Source organism: Carassius auratus, chromosome 22 (assembly GCF_003368295.1).
Source record: "Carassius auratus strain Wakin chromosome 22, ASM336829v1, whole genome shotgun sequence".
NCBI lineage: Eukaryota > Metazoa > Chordata > Actinopteri > Cypriniformes > Cyprinidae > Carassius > Carassius auratus.
In genome coordinates, this window is record NC_039264.1 from 14,875,002 (window position 1) to 14,893,306 (window position 18,305).

The following is an 18,305-nucleotide window of genomic DNA, read 5'->3' on the forward strand; positions in this document are numbered from 1 at the left end:
AGATGGCGCAGTTCCCTCTCTGTCTGGACAAGGCGTTGTTTATGGACCACAACAGGTAAGTGTATTTTATTATTTAAGTTGGTGCGTTTAACAGTTTCTGTAACTTATTACACAAAGGGCAACACTGTTTAGCTTTGTTAACTAGATGTTAGGGCTGTGGAAAAAAACGAAAGCGATTTTCATGCCCATCTCGTCAGTAAAAACGCTTCTGTGATTATAAGTACATCTTCAGCACATGCTCCTGCCCAATTGCTTCTCAAAACTAGCCCAATCACATTTCCAGGAGGGCCGCGTGCTCTAAGCTGCTGCCGAATCACAACACAGGAACCGCTGGCCCAATCAGAACTCGTTACGTATTTCTGAAGGCGGGGCTTCATAGAACAAGGAAGTCATCAGCCCGTTTTTATGACAGTGAAAACAGCGGTATACAGATAAGTGAATTGTGTGAGAAATAGTGTTTTTTTACACGTGAAATATGAACTTTTAAAAAGAGTGCAATTATATTATCACTTTGCATGAAATAAGACTCAAAAGTAGTAAAAAATAAAAAATTGTGTTTGCATTTAGCTGCTGATAACATCAAATTCAGAAACTGAGAAAATACAAGTGTGGACTAACGTTAACTTTAGTTGTGCTTTGATTCATTTTGTCACTTTGCAAACTCCATGCAAAAATAAAATAAATAATAATAATAATCTCAAATTGAACCGGAGATGGTAAATTCCTAATAATGTTTTTCTTTTTTTTTCTTTTTTAGGTATTTTATTAAGATACATACCTAAAATACGTTGCACATAAGGCTCACATTTAAATGTGTCTTTGTATTGTTTTGAGTGTATGGTCAATAAATAAAGGAATTAAAAAGATGGGCACAAAACCTGTTAATCATGTCTCTATTCCCCACACTTTGAGAAACGCTGAGCTAACTTAACAGGTACAACCATTTGGTCAGGATTTTTCTTTTCTTTTTTTTCTTTTTTTTTTGGCTGGTGTCAAAAAACAATGAAAAATAGTTGTCTGGCTGCCTTTCAGTGTCCTTTTCATCTTTCCGTTGGCTTTCTCCAACCATTCATCCCAGCGACTGCACAAAATAGTGAACAAACTTGGTAGAGAAAGGCGGGTTGGGTAATACCAATATAATGTTATATTAATACCAATATAATGTTATATTAGCTGGGTCAGATTTTTGGGGGGGTCATGACCCCAACATCCGTGCAAATTACGTGCATGTTCTGAATGGAGGAGTGTCGCTGATGATCTTCACACACTGATCACAGAACAAATCAAACTCTTTCTTCAGTGTTTCTTCATCAGTTGTTTTGTATTGTATTGTATTGTAAGTTCTTTGATCTTTTCACAGAGAGTGTTTTCATGTTATGTTCTCAGAGTATCAGTCTTCTTCTTCAGGTCTCGCTGCTAAAGAATCTAATTTAATTTCCTCTTTTTTTCTCTCACAATGTTTTTCTGAAGATCTTTGATTTTGATTTCAAATGATGTTTTCCACTGAATCAGTATATCTTTATCTCTGTCTTTCTCAAAGTATTCTGACAATGATTGTTCCACTTCTTCACTTGTCTTCTTCAGTTCTCTGTGAAGATCCGTTTCTTTAATCTCATGAATTTCTTCATTTTCTATTTGGTTGTGTAGTTTGTTCTCAGTTTCCAGCATGGTTCTGTGAAGACTACAGGACCACTTCCTGTATTCTGTCTCCAGTTTCCTGTGAGCTGAAATCTCCAGAGCTTATCTTGAGCTGAACACAAATCGTTCCTTCAGTAAAGCCTCCCAGAGATCTTTAATACGATCTTTTAGACGTGTTAGCATCATTCCATGTGATTTTGAGGCATGAGATATAATAGTCTTCTTCAGTTCTTGAATGTTCTCACAGTAGCACGGGTTTTGTGGAGCCATAGGTGGGTTTCCCTCCCAGAGCTGAGAGAAATACTTAACATCTTTCTGAACATCAAATCTAATGACATCACTGAAACGTTCAACAACACAGACTTCCTCTTTAGCAGCGAGTTTAGTCATCTCATCCAGTGTCTCCTGCAGACGTCTCCTTCTCTCCATGTTTTTCTCTACAGCTGTGACGTCTGAGACGTTCTGATGCACAAACACACAGCTGGGATTTAGTCGGACCTTCTTCATCCTCAGGAAGGCCTGAACAACAATCTGAAGAATGCCCTGCATCTCACTTGGGTTTTCTCCAAAGATGTTGGTCAAGGTCAGATTTCCAAGACCAACAACAAATGTGACCAGTTCATTGTCATGCTGTCTTAATGATCTTCCAAACAGTTCTAGAGCTCGAAGACCCTCAGTATTCACAACTAGAATATAATCAAACCTCATCTGTGTTTTCATCTCACTGGAGACTCTGATCAGCTGCATGAAAGCTCCTCTGGTTGTTCTTCCAGCACTGACGGCAGACTGAAGTCCAAACATGGCATTCAGCATTGTGGATTTCCCAGAGCCTTGAAGCCCTAAAACTGACAGCACAAAGACTTTCTGGTCTCCCAGTTTCTGGATGAGTTGATCTAGAACAGCAGAGATCCAGATCACAGGAACATGAGCAGCATCTCCATCCATCAGCTCCAGTGGAGATCCGGAGATCATCATCTCTGCTGCGAGACTCGGGAGAGAAGAGAAGTCTTTCAGGTCTTTCTTGTTCTTCTTTACAAATGAACATGATTCATAGATCTGACTGATCTCCCTCATGATGTGCTCCACACCAAAGACTGCAGCTTGAAGATCCTTAGATATTCTCTTAAGATTTGTTTGTGCAACCCAGAGTTGTTTATATTTATCATGATTCTCTTTCAGTTCTAAGACTGTTGACCATGTTTCATCATACTTGTAACATAGAGCAGAAAGAGCAACTGATGTATATTCATCCAGGAGGATTCTGAGCCATTGAAGGAAAAACGTTTTATGGTCAGTATTTGAGTTCATTTCTTTAATAAAGAGCTTCATAAACTCACTAATGTCAGATTTATGCTGTTGCTCTCGTATCATCATCTCTGTTTGTTTTCTACGGACGTCCATTTCTGTCTCATCTCCTCGAGGTTGATGTAGTTCTCTGTTCTTCTGACTCCACTGATGCCACAGTTTCCCCTGATGAGGCAGAAATAATTCTTTGATTTCTGTCAGATCTTTTTTCTCCAGTAAACTCATCATCTGCTGTGCTGCTTCTCTTCCTCTCCTGCAGTCATCATCTTCATCCTCATCTACTCTGATGTCTGAGAGTTTGGACAGATCTTCAAGTCTGAAAGTGGAAGATGTTTCTGAAAGACAATCATTTATAGCTCTTCTGAGTTCTTCAGATACTTCCGACTGATTTCTGTCTTTCAGACCGATCATGTATTTTCCTTTCTTTATCTCAGTTACAGAAGATTGATCCTCAGTAAAGAGACAAATGAGTGGCTTTCTATCCTTGTACAGGTTTTGTATCGTTGCTGCACTTCTATCACTCCTGTCATGTCGTGGCAGAAGAACAACATTGACTGAGCTCATGTCTGTGAGGATCTCCAGCTGTTTCTCATGATCTCCTGCATCACCGTGTAGATTACAGAACGCTACACACTCAGTGAATTTATCTGTGTCTCTTCCAGATGGACAGAACCAGGAGATCTCCACCACTCCATCCATCAGGACTCTGGATCTGCTGCTGCCGGGACAGTTCCTGTGGAAGAACGTGTTGTGAATCTCATTGATCAGACGGTTCATCAGCTGAGACTTTGATGAAGACACAGAGCCAAACCTGAAGAAAAACACCATTGGAGTCTCTGCCTTGTAGATAGGCTTGTTGGTGTTGCTGATCTTCCAGCTCTTGTGGATTTGTCTGAATGTCCAGAGAGGAAACTCAATCTGTCATGTGTCTGGATCAGGAACAAGCAGAGGAAGAGCGAACTGACACTGGGACAGTTTAGTGACAATCAGCTGCTTCAGGAGAACATCAGCATGATGAAACACAGCCATCTGGACATCCATCGGGTGAATGAGATCAGACTGACTGGTTTCTTCATAAGACAAGAAAAGTTCATTGCAAATATCACCCTCATCTTCAGGTGATTGATATTGTCTTTGCTGTATGAGATTGTGTCTCTTGGATTCCCTAACATGAATGTTTCTCACTCCGTAGTTCTTCATCAGTAGTTTCTGTAGGAACGTCTGAATCAGCTCTTCTTCAGCACAAGACTCATGAGACTTTAATGAATGTTCAGTTATCTGAAGAACATCTGCAGCTCTCAGTTTATTGTGCTGCCTATCTTCAAGATGAAGTCTGTGAAATAGATTCTGTATTTTTTCTGCTGGTTCAATGTCCTTGTTTTCTCCCTGTGTAAAAACAATAATAAAAAAAAAAAAACATAAGTACAATTATTTTTATAGTCTTGTCATGTCATCTGCCCTTACTTACATATTAAAATGATTTAATCATGAATATATTATAATAAATATCTGAATTTATTAATGCAATAATTAAATATGAATATAATCATAAATATAATAAAGAGGAAATGCTTTGGCAAATCTATGTGTATAATAATAATCAAGGCCTCTTCTTTTGAGCTCAATCATAATATATTGTTCAGTTCATTTCTGCATTACTGTCTCCACAAATATATATTTTATTTATCAAACTTATTACTGACATGAGGTGACATTATGCTGAATTAAAGAAAAGTGTAGTGAATGTTTTCTAGAATCTAAAATACATGAAAATTCTTATTCAGATAACAATATTTCAGATGAATAACGAATAATTGGCAAACTGAACTAGAGATGTTGAAGTTGAGATGTCTAAACATTAATATGTTCTCTTCATGTTTCTCACCTGTAGTAAACGATCAGTTTCAGAACAGATCTTCTTCTTATTCTCCTCTTCCTCTCTTTCATACTCTTCTCTCCATTCCACTCGTCTTCTCTTCAGTTCTTCTTCATGCTGTTCTTCAAGAGTCTTCTGTTCATCTTCTCTTATCTTCCTTTCTTCTTTCAGTCTCTTCTCTGAATCCTCTACTTGTTCTCGTCTCTCTCTTTCTATTCTCTCTTTCTCTCTGATTATTCTCTCCATTTCAATCTTCAGTCTCTGAATTTCTTCATCACAAATCTGTTTATCTCGCTCTACTCTTTTCTCAACTTCTTTTGCTCTTTGTCTCTCTTCTTCTTTCTGTTTCTCCCATTCCTCTCGTTCTCTCTTCATCTCCTCTTTCATCACTCTCTCTTTCTCCTTTATTTGTGTTTTATATCGTTCTTCTCTCTCTATAAATTCTTCTTCTCTCCTCTTTACCTCTTTGTCATGATTCCGTTGTTCTTCCTCCATCTTCAACTTCATCATCTGTTTCTCTTCTTTATGATTGTTCATCAGTTCTTCTTTTTCTCTTCTAACTTGCTCCACTTTCTCCATCATTATGTTCTTCTGTTTGTCTTGTATTTCTCTCTCAATCTCTCTGAACATCTTACATGAGTAGTAACTCCCTCCATTCTCTTTCAGCATGTCGTCTATCTTCTGCAGTAGATCAGTCACCTGTGTTCGGTCTCCAGTCTCTTTGTTATTGAATACATGGTATCTGTTTCCACATGCTTCAATCAGATGATTCAAATCAGATCCAGGTTTTTCCAGAAACTGATCAATGGTTTTGTTGTCCAGATCATCTCCTCTGGTGAAGAGCACCATGGTGAACATTAAAGAGTTTTCTCCAAACGTCTCCTGGATGATCTCCACAGCTGTTGCTTCTTCTTTAGTGAATCGTTGTCCTAAATTGAGCACGATGATGAACACATGTGGTCCAGGCAGGATCATGGAGATGCTGTTGCTGATTTCTCTCTGTCTTTCTTCATTACTGAGTTCTGTATCAAACAGTCCCGGAGTGTCGATCACAGTAATGTGTCTGCCCTTGATTTCAGCTGTTTCTTTCTGACACTCTTTAGTAATCGATACTTGGGATGCTTCTGCTGTAAATGCTTTTCTTCCTAAGATGGTGTTTCCAGATGCACTTTTTCCGACTCCAGTTTTTCCCAGCAGCACAATCCTCAGATCATTTTCTCTCTCTGCTGAACCTGTAACAGACGAAATGCATTAGTTTTACAGCCTAAAGTTATTTTTCCAGACAAAATTTGATTCTGTAACATAAAAGAAGTGTTCCTGTAGCTCAACTGATAGAGCATTGCAATAGCAAGCAAGCAAGCGCAAGGTTTGGGATTTGATTCCCCCGGGAACACATGATAGGTAAAAATTGATAGCCTGAACACACTGTAAGTCGCTTTGGATAAAAGCGTCTGCTAAATGCATAAATTTAATTTAATTTAATTTTAATTTAAAAGAGGACTGTTATCTGCTACTCTATAATTCACACAGTTCATAGACACATCAGTGTGTTTTTCTACATTTTCATCAGTTGCTCTGTCAAATTCATATCTGCACAGTTTAAAATTTAAATTTTAGTGCAAATATTTCAGAGGAAATATGCAGCAGTATGAATGAGATTCACTATGAGCTGCATGTTTAATATGGATCATTTCAGAGATTTACATCTTTGAAAATGAATTATTTTGTAGTATTTCATGAATTTATTTTAACAACACAAATGATTCAGATTGTAAAATTGCAGTAAAATGTTTAGCTTCATTGCTCCAGTAGTAGTTAATTGACAGGCCAAAATTATCAGATTGACTTTTGTAATAGTCATCATTTCCTGAACACTAAACACTGAGCTTTGACTTTGGAATTTTTAAATGGATATTTGAATTTTCAGACTTTAGAATGTTGAATTTTGCAGTTATTTTGTCTAAAATACAAATGTATAAAGCTCTAATCAAACTCTACCGCAATTAAAAATAAAATAAAATAAAATAAAATAAAATAAAATTAAATTAAATTAAATTAAATTAAATTAAATTAAATTAAATTAAATTAAATTAAATTAAATTAAATTAAAACATGCTCTGTAGTTCAAGGCCCAAACTGATGTACTGCTCATTACCTTGTGACGGTAAATGTGTTTCTAGTGACTGAATTTTCTTTTTCATCTCTTCAAATTTCAGCAGTTTTTCCATCTGTGCCTCCATCAATGTCTCTGTGGAGAAAGAGACACCCCTATTTTCCTAAACCATCTGCTCCAGTTTCTCCATCAACACAGACACTTGTGTGTTCAGGCCGATGAAAAAATCCTCCAAATCTCTCAATGACAGACTGTGTTTCTTCATTTAATTCTTCTGTCTGATGCTCTGAATCCTGCTTTATGAGGATCATGATGTGTTTGTTGATTCTTGAGCTGAAGATCCTCTGGATCTCCTCTATTTCTGCTTTGTCTTCATTATTAAGTGGAGCATCAGGAATGATGAGGATGAACACATGAACTCCAGGATGACAGAGAGACACACAGCGGTGAGTCTGACGCATCACTTCCTCCTCTGAGAGACGGATCAGAGCTGGAAGATCTATTACATGAAGCTCCACGTCTGATCTTCTGTCTGTCTGATGCAGGATCAGATCTGATATGAAGGATTTCAATGTCCTGTCACTCCCGCAGACAACCAGATTCAGCTTTTTACACTCTGTAACTGAGAACCTAAAATGTACCTACACAAACGTCATGTATCATCACACAATATCATCCATTGTGAAATACTGTGAACCTTCAGCGCAATCCAGACACAGTCCATCATTCATCTTCACAATGTCCTCAAACATCTGCAGAAGATCATCAGGAGAGCTGCTCCTCTGAAGAATGAAGTGTCTATTTCCACATTTCTGAATGATGTTCTGTAGGATGTCACTGGTTTCTGTGGGCTCTTGTGTTGTGAGCACCATGGTGTGTTGATAAACCCACTCAGAGAAAGATCCCAGCACCTTCTCCACACGCTCCTGATCTTCTGCTGAACACGGCTCATGTTTGAGGAGCAGAACGATCCCATGAGGTCCTGGATCAGACAGAAACACTCACTCTCTCACTGTCTGTGTGATCTGATGATCTGAGATGTTCGTCTGGAGAAGCTGAGGACTGGTGATGACCATCACATCTCTGTCCTTCAGTCTTCCTCTGACTCTCTCAACAACATCTGGAGGAGCTTCACTGTCAAACGCAGCTCATCCTAAGATGAAGTTCCCCACCAGACTGTTTTCTGACATGTTCGAACCCAGAACAACAATCCTCACTGCAAACAGTCAAATCAGACATTCAGTGTCCACAATCCTCACATCATACAGTAACACATGTGATATGGAACAAGTTATGATGCCAGGATCTTGATCTTAATCCAGCATCACAGATCAAAATAACCAGAATCCAGCAGCAGAAGATACATTTAATAATTTGTGTTTTGATGGAGATAAATTGTCCATAATTTCACTTACTCAGAGGAGGATCATCTTTGCTCTGTTTTCTCCTACGAGGAGGATTGTGGATGAAAACCACTGTATGAAACAAAAGACCTTCATTACCTAACAGAAAACATCTTTGAACAAATTATTAAAACTGCAAAACTGGTCTAAGGGACAGTCTGGGATGCTTAGAAGTGACATCAGAATAAATATGTTTAAAATTTGTTGAGATGAAAATAATTTTGATCATTTTAATTACATATGCAAATGTGTTTGTTTATGTTTGTGTTTAATTCCACGCCAGCTTCTCTGGCTATTTTCATGGTGAGAAAAACTTAAAAGTTATATTAGGTTTTAAAAATTGATTTTTGCTAAAAACTCACTTCAAAAGAGTTAACTGATTTAAAAAAAGTTCACTGCTTCTGAATGTAAATAAAGTGCTTCAAGAAATTAAATTTTTATTGACAGAATTGAATGAAGATGTTCTTTTAGAATAATTTTGATTTTTACCTGTGGTTTCAGAGGTTGACATGTTGATATTCTGGTCTCTTTCTTTAGTCTTCAGACTCTTGATGTAAGTCTGTTCATCATCCTGTAAGAGATGTTAGTGATTTTCAAACAGTATCACAGTCTCTGTTCATTCGTCCATCACTGTTCTGTAGCTTTTCTGCCTGCTGTTTGTCGTTCAGTTTTCTGTGTAACTAAAGTAGCTTGAATCATGAAATTGTTGCTGTGAATCACTGAACAAACACACTCTGATAACACTCATGTGATAGAAATGAGACACATTCTGGATTACTTAAAACAGATTGAACTCAATTATCCAAATGACTGAAAGAATGCCATTACATTTAAATGTATTAAATTATTGTACTTTTGCATTGACACTATTTTCCCGTTTAATTCTGTAAAGCAGCTTCGACACTATATAAATGAAGTTGAATCGATCTGAAATGTTGAATCACATGATATGGAACTTTTATCTCTACATTCAGAGTTTATGTAGCAGTTCTGCATGATTCTGCTCCAGCATCAAGTCAAGTGAACATAAACCAAAAACACTTCAAAGAGACAATGTTCCTGCTTCTAAACACTGAACACATTTTGTTTTACACAGATTTACTTTAGTTCTGTGACAGAAGATGAAAGTGAAACTGCTGCTCATGCAGTTATTACATTCATAAATGAACTAGTCATTATTTAATGTTGCACCTCACAATTTAGTTTCATATCACAAACTTTAAGAGAGTATATGATACCTGTATTTTGAGGGTTCATCATGTAGACGTTTCTTTCCATGTTGCTACAATGGAACCAGGAAGAAGTTTGTAGGATTTCACTTTACAACGAAATCTAACCTGTTCCTGTCTTCCGGGTCTGATAACAAGTGCAGGTCAAAGTACAAGCTTGAGACTAAATGACAAAAACAACAGCTAACCATAAATATACTCAATGACAAAAACAGCTGGATGAAAATCAATCTATTCGAAACATCCCACATGGAAAAAAACCTATATAAACATATATGTTTCAATATAGGTTTTGATATAGGTTTTTAATATATGTGACATATATAAAATTGGCTGTTTTCCTATATTATATGTACATATATGCACACATATATGTAAACATTTATACACATATGTACATATATGCACACATATATTTACACATATATATGTGCATACATTTACCTATAATTATCACAATACCATGAATGCAAGTATGGTGGTGAAATGTATATGTGTATGTAGTGAAATGCTTTTGTGCAAACTCTGCAACATGACAGTATCACAAGTACTGAATATGTTTGCAACAAATATACAGTATTAAAAATATACACAGTACACATAAGGGCTCAATACAGGTAGAAAAAGAAACAATAGTGCAATGTTATACTGTACATACAGAGAGCACAAAAGGAAAAAAAAATAATAAACAACAATCACTATATACTGTAGATATACCTTTGCAATGCAGTACGGTATGAATTAGTGCAAACAGAATGTCAGGGTGAAGAATAATAGTGAGTCAGAGTCCAGTCAGCGTAACTGATAGAGTGCAGTGCATATGATGAGGCTGCTGATGTGTGTGTGTGTGTGTGTGTGTGTGTGTGGTGTTACTGGTACAAGTTCAGTTCAGTCTGATTGCCTGTGTAAGGAACTTGTCTTGCAGTCTGCTGGTACTGCCTGATGGTAACAGTGGTATTTGTTCGTTATCTGGCTCGGCTCGATGTTCATCTTCAGTTCTCTCTTCACAGCAGTTCAGTCAGTGTACTGTTTGAGTAAATGAATTACTCCGAGATATTGGTTTGTTTAAACTCAGAGGGAGTGTCAGCCACATTAAAAAAAGCTTAAGCTTAAGTCATTTGTGGATGAATGGTTACTCGAGACGCAAACCATTTCAAACAATTCAGTTTGATTTGGTGAACTGGTTCAAGAAGATCCGGTTTCATCGAGTGATTCGTTCATGAACCGGATATCATACACTGCAGTGAACGCTCTCACAACAGACATGGAAGAGAAGACATGCTGAATAAAATCATAGTTTTTGCTATTTTTGGACCAAAATGTATTTTCGATGCTTCAACAAATTCTAACTGACCATCTGATGTCACACGGATTACTTTGATGATGTTTTTCAAAGATAAATGGAGGTCTTATGGGTTTGGAACAACATGAGGGTGAGTTATTAATGACATTATTTTGATTTTTGGGTGTACTAACCCTTTAAAGGGTTAGTTCACCCAGATAGCAAATTTATGTAATTAATAACTTACCCTTATGTTGTTTCAATCTTCAATCGAAGGGAGATACATGATATTTGTTGTGGTTACTGAGGTTTTATTACACGTGACATGGTTGAGCGACATGTTACTATGGTAAAAACATGGTAAATGCATGACTTTTACATGACCTCTTTCCACCACAGGCGAATTTTAAACTAATATCACAATGAAAACTAACTTTATAATGCTGGCGGAGTCCGACTGAATGATCTGAACGTCAAACAGGTTAAAGAGGACAAAACAGCATCCAGTATCGATTTGGAAAAAAAACGATCTACTACTTTATGAGACGGGTGAAAACCCTACCTGTACATGTCTCGAAGTCATCTAAAATCTATATCTTTTTAGCAAAACATTTCGAACATCTGGGAGAGTTTAATAATAATAATTCCTTACATTTATATAGCGCTTTTTCTAGACACTCAAAGCGCTTACATAGTCAGGGGGTATCGCCTCATCCCCCACCAATGTGCAGCATCCACCTGGATGATGCGACGGCAGCCATAGTGCACCAGAACACCCACCACACACCAGCTTACTGGTGGAGAGGAGACAGAGTGATGAAGCCAATCAGCAGGTATGGGGATTGTTAGGAGGCCATGATGGTCAGGGGCCTATGGGTGAATTTAGCCAGGATGCCGAGGTCACACCTCTACTCTTTTTGAAAGACATCCTGAGATTTTTACTGACAACAGAGTGTCAGGACCTCGGTTTAACGTCTCATCCGAAGGACGGTGCTTGTTGACAGTATAGTGTCCCCATCACTACACTGGGGCACTAGGACCCATACAGACCTCAGGGTGAGCACCCCCTGCTGGCCTCACTAGCACCTCTTCCAGCAGCAACCTAGTTTTCTCAGGAGGTCTCCCATCCAGGTACTGACCAGGATCAGCCCTGCTTTGCTGCAGTGTGAAACCGGTCTTGGGCTCCAGGGTGATATGGCTGCTGGGATAAAAACACAAACAGTTCAAAACGCAAATCGCAAACATGTTAAAATAAACCCACAATGCATTTAGGCGAAAATTTATGTATCATATCTCCTATTGCCAATAGACCCCCTAAAAGTTAGTAAACATTGCAACGTCTCCGGATGGGCGGGGCTTAGCTGGAGGCAAAAAGAGGCGTGGATGCAATGTTGACAAGCGTAAACTAGCACGTTTTAGGAGGGATTTATTAAACATGGATGCAGAAGAAGGTTCGGAACTGTCCAAATATGTACAGTCACTGTACAAGTTGAAATACAATCTTGAAAATAAACACATTACATTATACGCCATTAATTGCAATGCCGTATGGTTTTAATTTATCATAGCTGTCCATATGCCAGAGTGCATTTGGGAAAAACCAGCGATAACCTTGCATTTGTTCACTGGTTGTCATTTCATGATGGACAAAAGCGAATATCCTACATCACACAAATTGGACAAATTTTTATTCTAAAAAGAACTAGCCGCTTGCAAATTCTCTTTACGGTTTGTATGCTAATTATTATTCTGTCATAATTAACTTAAGTTGATAGTATTTATTTGTTACTGAAAGAAAGTCTAAAATATAGCTTGACTAAGTGATCCAACTCAACAATGTACAATGTAAATGTATTTTTTTTTTTTTTTTTTTACAGTTTTTGCAAATACATTTTGCAGTCTTTTAACTTTTTTTTTATTACAGAAACCATGTATTAAAATTACAACAATAAACTTTTTATTGAAATATGTAACATAAATTAACAATGAAAATCTGTATCAACAGAATACACTAAATATCTGTTTTTAACAGATTTTAAATGACAATTTTAAAAACAAGTAACCGTTAAAATAAAGTTTTATTTTTAATAATCTGCTGGCTGGATGCGTGGGATTTCCCACTTTCTGGTCAATGTATCCCTTCCTCTGCTTAATTATTTTTATCCCCTCCTCAAAGCGATCAGTACTGCTACACTAGTGGCGAGACAGATCACAAAACCTATCACGGATCCGTGGTATGATTACAGTTTTTGCCCATTGCTTGAACACTATAGACCCATGCTTAGACTAAAGTAGCACAACTTGAAGCTTTTGTTACCATACCTCAAAAACATGTACCCTTACCTTAAACAAAAGCGCTGCTTTGCACTCTAGTTGCAATTCTGCAACACACTTACTCCTTTATGCAACACACTTGGTCCTGCATACTATACTCTATTTCATACATAAGACACTTCGTTCAAAAATGAAAACTCAGGGTGCCGTTTGGAAAACACATGTATCGAAAATACAAAACACATTGGGTAATTTTGACCACTCAAATACACAACTGAAGACACTTACTTGCAAAACTGAACACCAATCAGCCAGCTACAAAAATCCCTCAGTTTACCCATTTCAAGAACTTTGCAGGCATGGATGGAGGGAGAGCAAGAGGAGGAGGAGGAGGATGAGGAGGAGGAGGAGGAAGATGAGGAGGATGAAGAGGAAGATGAGGAGGAGGAAGATGAGGAGGAAGATGAAGAGGAGGAGGATGAAGAGGCCATGCACAGACCCCTATTTCTGATGATATAAGAGCAACTTTGGTGGACCATGTCATCAACCATGGCATGACTGTGAGGGAAGATGGGCAGAGAGTCCACCCACATGCTGCATGTCTCTTCTGCAGGCAATAGAACAGACCTGTGACAACATTCAGGTGACAGCAATCCATGGATGGTTTCGACATGCAAGGTGATATTTTCCCCGGTGCCTAGCGGGAGAAGACATTGCTTGCGATGTCGTTGAGGCCAACAGACGGCGGGATCCATGAGCCCACAAATGCACAATTGCCATCATTTTCTGTGTTTACAGTATAGTGTTTTATGTATGTATGTATGTATATATATATATATATATATATATATATATATATATATATATATATATATATATATATATATATATATTTTTTTTTTTTTTTTTTTGCTTTATCTGAATTCATGTTACTGCAATGTACAGTGCTACAATGTTCAATATTGACCAGGCCTATTTGCTTTTTTGGTTGTTTGAAAATATGCCTCCTGAAAATATGCCTTCTGAATAAACAGTGATAATCAAAGACAGTGTTTTATATAAAGTAGACTAGTGTGCTCCCCCTGATCATTCAAGCGATTAGATTAACGGATGTGTATTATTATATCGAGCTACCATGTTTGTGCAGCTGCATTGTGGCACAAACACTCATATAAACAGTAGCTATGAAGATCGCGTGCACAGAGGAACACAGAAACTAGTTGTCAGCGCTGTCCTGTGATTTATCACTAAAGTAGCTTAGAATCACAAAACTTATTATAGCATGTTTGTGTGCAGCGCACATGAAGCACAAACGCGTGCACAGAGAGCAGGTCGATGATTTAAAAAAAATATATATATATATATATATATATATATATATATATATATATATATACATGTATATATATATATATATATATATATATATATATTAGAGCACGACCGATATATCGGCCGGCCGATATTATCGGCCGATTTGAGCTTACTGCATTCAAATCGGCATCGTCGTTTATAACGGTCGATGAAACATGAGAAACATGAGATATTCTAAATATATCTGCATTGTTTCCCACATAATGACCGCGTAACTGTGGCAGGGGAGAACGTGTAATCAGTCAATGATTAGAAGTTATGAAGTTATGTACAAATAACGATTTACAAAAACTGCATTCTTCCATCTTAGAAACATTGCCAAGCTACGAAACATGTTATATGTTTCTGATGCAGAAAAGCTAGTTCATGCATTCATGACCTCTAGACTGGACTATTGTTATGCACTTCTAGGTGGTTGTCCTGCTTCGTCAATAAACAAGCTACAGGTAGTCCAAAATGCAGCAGCTAGAGTCCTTACCAGGTCAAGAAAATATGATCATATTACCCCAATTTTACAGTCTCTGCACTGGCTACATATTAAGTTCCTTATCAGTTACAAATTATCATTACTTACCTATAAGGCCCTAAATGGTTTAGCTCCTGCGTACCTAACTAGCCTTCTACCACTTTACAACCAATCACGCACCCTAAGGTCAAAAAACGCTGGACTTTTGGTCGTTCCTAGAATAGCAAAGTCCACTAAAGGAGGTAGAGCTTTCTCACATTTGGCTCCCAAACTCTGGAATAGCCTTCCTGATAATGTTCGGGGTTCAGACACACTCTCTCTGTTTAAATCTAGATTAAAAACACATCTCTTTCGCCAAGCATTCAAATAATGTATCTTTTTAATTGTGAGTGTAGTTGCATCTGATCAAAGGTACATTTTTATTCATTAGCTTGGGTTAAACTAATTTTACTTTGTTGGATCAGCAGCTATGCTAATGATGTCTGTATTTTGTTTCTATGTTTCGCCACGGGATTCACATCCTGTGGTAACTAGGATTTACACAAGCTCCAGTCTGGATCCAGAAAACCTGAGAAGAGATGATGCTGACCCCTCAGAGGACCCCAGATGATGCTAACCCTGAATCAACAAACAGAACTAACAATTATTAATATTGATAGTTCATCGTCTAGCTGACTACGTCTTGTATTATTATTATTATTATTTCTTCTAAAATCCTGTCAAATGTGCACAAACTACTAGCTACTACTAAATATTGTAGAAACATAATTTTCTGTAAAGTTGCTTTGTAACGATTTGTTTTGTAAAAAGTGCTATACAAATAAACTTGAATTGAATTGAATTGAATGTACAGAGTGCATTAACTTGTTTGAAGGTGGTTCTTCTCAAAATTGACAGTGGTGTGTTCATGACACTAACGTTAACCATTCAACTTCGAATTGATTCCGTAATCTTCCGGTAACAGTAGGCTAACTTTACGTTCGTCAGCGCATGACGATGTTTTGATTCAGACTGCACAAAGAGAAGAGGAGAAGATATACAGGTCCGTTGTGAATGTGTCTGTGAGAGCTAATATAGTGTAGCTACAATAACTACAGTAGGTGTGTCAGAAATGATTAAACCAGAGGGGACATGTAAATAAATGTGAGCTGAACACACGCTTTTTTCTTTCTTTTTTTTACAGATTGTTTCAAAGCAGCTTTACAGACATAACAGGAAAATGTTGTAATAATATGGTTAAATAGAAGTAGGTAATAGGTCATACATATATATATATATATATTTCTCATTTTTGCACTATGTAGGAGATCCCTGTTTATTATAATTCTAATTCTAATGATGACATGAGTTATGATACATGGTGACATTATTAATACACATGCTTATTCTTTCTCTGTCTCTCTTTCTGCCCTACAGATGGCTGAAAAAGGTGAATGCCGTAGAAGCAAAGTGTGAGACTACTTCTGCAAATACTTTATCTTTTGTATTATAATTTATTTATAGTACACACACAGACTGTTAAAACCAGCATCAACTGGAAGAACGTAAAAGTGTTAAATGTTTAAAATCAGATTTTGAGTATTAAAAAATATATACTTTTGATGTGCAATTGTTTAGTCACTGAGACTGTAATCTAAGGCTTTTTTTTAAACATAAATCCCTTCTGGAAAATGGTTTATACAGCCCACTTACAGAACAGGCAGATATTTTGCTATTGAATGTTGTGTAAGTGCAGTTTATAGGAAATGGGTATAATATCCAGTTTATTTTCAAAATCGGCTCTTTTCGAGTTAATATCGGCATCGGCCACCAAAAATCCATATCGGTCGGGCTCTAATATATATCTTTATTTAAATTTAGAAATTGCGCACACTCAAAGTGTCATTTTATGATGATTTCTATTAATCGCACAGCCCTAGAATGAACTGACAATGAACCGAAAATAACTCGGGCTGGCACCGCTCAGCAAAACGGCAAAACAAGTTCCAGCCAGAGTTAGGCAGCGAGTAGACAGTTAGAAGAGCAAGCAGTCAGGAGGGAACATGTTGACAGCCATTTATGTTGACCTTGTTGACAGCCATTTATGCATGTTTGAATTTGTTGTTCTGTAGCATATGCAGCAAAAATATTAATCAGTGAGCTCGTGTAGTGGAAGCATAGTTACGGTTTAATATAAATTTTTTGTTATTTAATTATATATATATATTTTATGTTATGACTTAGACATTTTTACATATATTTACAAAATTATTATTTCTTTTAATAGTAATTTGTGGCCCACCTGCAATACCACCGCGGCCCACAGTTTAAAAACCACTGGTAAAGAAGTGTGAAGTCTGAACACTGATTTTTACCACTGCTCCAAAATGTATTCAAGCAACTTTTCGACCCTCAGGTCACATGATTTCTTGGGTGTGCCTAATTGAGGTGATCACCTGTGTCCATTTACAGTTGAATTCACCTTACACTGATATTGTGCCTGATGAAGACCTGAGGGTCAAAACGTTGCTTGAATAAATTCTTCTGGAGCACTAATTTTCAGTGTGCAGACTTCACACTCATATATTTGTCTATATCATTCAGTTGTCTTGCACCTGCGTCCTATCCGGATGTTTGGGATGTGTACACCATTTTTGTATTATGATTCTCTGCAACTATGGTCCCTCAGTGGGAGCCTTTAAGCCTCCCCGGGGACCTGCTACACACCATTGCTCAGGCGAGAGCCCAATCCATCTGTCTCGTAAAGTTTCCATCTGTCTCGTAAAGTAGTCGATCACCCCGTGTTTATGAATAATATTTTTTATTTATTTATTTTTTAATCGATACTGGACGCTGTTTGTCCTATTCAACCTGATTGACATTCAGATCACTCAATCGGACTCTGGCAGCATTATTAAGTTAGCTTTCATTGTGATATTCATTTGAAATTTGCCTGTCATGGAAAGAGATCATGTATAAGATCACGCATTTACAATGTTTTTACCATAGTAACATGTCGTTCAACTATGTCAAGTGTAATAAAACCTAAGTAACCTCAACACATATCATGTATCTCCTGTCCTAACTGTAGTTTTACTTTGGTATTTGTATAAACAACTGTATTTATTGTAGTAGCTGTGTTTATTGAGTACTATTTAGTTAAGTAACAGTAAACACATAATTTGCCATGCTTTTAATACCTTTTTGTAATGTAATTGTAATTCAGAGGGGGTTTTTTTCTTTTCTGTTTTGAAGTTTCTTCATATCACATACATCTCCTACAACAACAAAATTCAGTGTCCACAGTGTCCAGCAGCTCTTTATGAAGTTCTCGCTCTCTTAGTGAACAGTAATTCATAATCATAA

General features: G+C 37.2%; 1 pseudogene; it reads right to left on the bottom strand.

Annotated features, from left to right (window-relative positions):
- Positions 1 to 3,839: 3,839 nt before the first annotated feature.
- On the bottom strand, positions 3,840 to 9,654 carry LOC113039799 (protein CROWDED NUCLEI 2-like; annotated as a pseudogene).
- Between the last annotated feature and the right edge of the window lie 8,651 nt (positions 9,655 to 18,305).